Here is a 2769-nt window from a genome sequence, read left to right as displayed (position 1 = left end):
GACCGAAGGAGCTGGCATCAGCTGATACTGTCGTCTTGTACGCAGTGTTGTACCGAGCAACGCAAAGGTCCGGGCAGAGCAGTTCCTTGAGCTTGGTAAAGGCAGACTGATGAGCGTGGCCCCAAGTCCACTCAGACTCCTTCAGCAGCAAACTTCGGATCGGTGCTGTCGTTTCCGATAGGTGAAGCAAAAAGCTTCCGATGTGGTTAACAAGGCCCAGAAGTCTACGGACACCTGTGACATCTTGCGGCGCCGGCATCGCTTTTATTGCAGTGACCTTGTCTGAGTCAGGAGAGATTCCCTCAGCGCTAACAATAACACCCAGAAACTTGACGCTGCTGGCTGCGAAAGTGCACTTCTTACGGTTTAAAGTGACCCCCGCTTTTGTTAACCGATTTAGAACTTCCTGCAACCGACGGTCGTGCTCTGCACGCGTCTTGCCAAAGACGAAAATACCGTCGATCGTGTTCACAAAACCCGACTGGCCTTCCAGGATAAGGGGCATCTGTCGCTGGAAGTACTCCGGTGCAGTCGCGATCCCAAACGGGAGCCGGAGAAAACAGTAACGCCCGAATGGAGTTATGAACGTTGTGTACTCTTGCGAATCGGGAGACAGCTTGACCTGGTGGAAGCTCGACGTGGCATCCGACTTTGAGAAAACAGTCGCAACCCCCAGCTGACCAAGGCATTGTTCGACCGTGGGCAACATATGGCGTTCCCGCAAAATGACTTTGTTGAGGCGGGTTATATCCACGCAAAGCCTGAGGCCGCCGATAGCCTTCAGAACCATAACCAGTCCAGTGCACCAGTCCGTAGGTGTGTCGACGCGACGAATAACGCCATCACCTTCCATCTTGTCCAGCTCCTGCTTGACCGCGTCTCGAAGAGGTAGCGGCAGGCGCCTGGGAACGCTTAATGAGAACGGCGTAGCGTCTGGTTTCAGTCGGATAGTATAGGCCTCTGGAAGCGTTCCATGTCCTTCGAAAAGACTAGCTTCCAGACGAAACTACCCGGACGCTTCTGAAACGTGGTCTAGAATCTTGCAGACGCCCAAGGCTTGTGTCGCCGGTAGCCCTAGCAGAGGAACTGTGGGTGCTGCTAAAGCATAAAGACGCTGTTTGACAGACTTGCCGTGCCACGTCAAAGTAGCATTATAAGTTCCCAGAACTGGCAGCACATTGTTACCGGGCCCCTTCAACTCGCCCTCTGGGTCCTGAAGCTTGGCAGGAATGCCAGGAAACACGTCCGGCACAACTGAAACTTCGGCGCCGGTGTCCACCTTAAATGACAGGGCGCGTCCGTCGACAAGCACCTCAATGAACTTCGCGTTCTGGCGACAGCCTTCCGCAACTGCATGAAACTCCACCGAACTAACCGAAGGTTTCCGCGTCTGCTTCCCGCCTTTCTTTTTCTTCATGCAGACGACTTCAATGTGACCACTCTTGCCGCAGAAATTGCGGGAAGCACGGCAAGCTGGGCAGTCCGAACGCGGATGCGACGCACGGCCACAGAATAAGCAAGGATGGGTAGGCTTATCAACCGACGATAGCTTCCCTAGACAGCGAGCGAAGGCGATTCTACTGAGTCACGAATTCTGCGTTCGTTATCAGCCTCTTTGTGCTGACGTGCTTGAGTTAATGCCGCTTGCAAACTGAACTTCGGACTTCGACAAAGTAGGTCTGAAAGCTTGCGGTCCAATAAACCGACGACGAAACGGTCGAGCACAAGCCTATCGCCAGTAGCTAACGAAGAGTAGTTGCAGCGCTTCACCATGGTACGAAGCGCGGTGAAAAATGAATCAATGGTCTCCCCCGGTTGCTGCGTCCGGCGATAAAAACGGGCAGACCCATACAACTCGTTGAGCGGGTGGACAAATGGTCCGTGAACGCCTTCTTGACAGCTGCTACGTCATTGGCGTCGGCCCCTGCCAGCGTTATTGATGCAAGAACTGTTCTTGCTTGCGGCCCCATGCAGTATAGCATGGAACGCACATGAACTTCCTGTGCAGCGGTAGACAGTCCCGTCGCACAACAAAAGTCCTCGAACTGCAGCAGCCATGTCGGCCAGGTCCCTGAGCTGTCAAAGTCGAATGGCGGCGGTGGGCAAAGCACTGCCCCAAGTGAGGCGGCGGCGGCGTCTTTCATGGTGAACAGCCGGAGAGCGCCGAATCAGTGGCTTCGTGATCCCACTTCTGACACCATATAGCGAGATGTGCTTCTGTAAGCACGAACGCAAACCAGACACACCACCGCTCAGCAGGCCAAAGACCCTCAAGCTTTATTGCACTCCAAATATATATCCGGGGAAGCAGTGGTGCCACCTAGCCTAACTCGCACACACTACAGGTGCTACGAGAAGGTTGGTGCCCGACGGAACATTCACACGTCGTCAGCTGTTGTGTTCCTTGCCACGCATCATCTTGGTGGAGGTGACTAAAGATCCCTGTGCGCAGAATTTCCCATTTACGCTGCGAAAAGCTAGATTTGCGCAGTGGCCGCCACTTACCTGGGCTCACAATGACGCCAACAAGCCCGTCGTACTCAGGAAGATCCGCCACCCTCCCATCTTTAATGGCGAAGACAAGCAAGACGTTGACGACTGGCTGGATGAGTACGAGCGCTGCAGCAGAAACAACCACTGGGACGCGACCATCATGCTGGCGAATATAATTTTCTACTTGGCGGGAACAGCTCGTACATGGTTCCAAAATCACGAACAATAGCTAGTGGCCTGGGAAATCTGCAAACAAAAGCTTCAGGACCTGTTTGT

General features: G+C 54.0%; 1 pseudogene; it reads right to left on the bottom strand.

The window, feature by feature from the left end:
* Nucleotides 1-1004: 1004 nt before the first annotated feature.
* Nucleotides 1005-2176, bottom strand: LOC146203238 (uncharacterized; annotated as a pseudogene).
* Nucleotides 2177-2769: the final 593 nt, after the last annotated feature.

This window comes from Amblyomma maculatum, chromosome 1, assembly GCF_055883805.1.
Source record: "Amblyomma maculatum isolate TAMU_Amacu chromosome 1, ASM5588380v1, whole genome shotgun sequence".
Classification (NCBI taxonomy): Eukaryota; Metazoa; Arthropoda; class Arachnida; order Ixodida; family Ixodidae; genus Amblyomma; species Amblyomma maculatum.
Note: the sequence above shows the minus strand (reverse complement) of the source record. Positions and strands in the feature narration are given on the sequence as shown.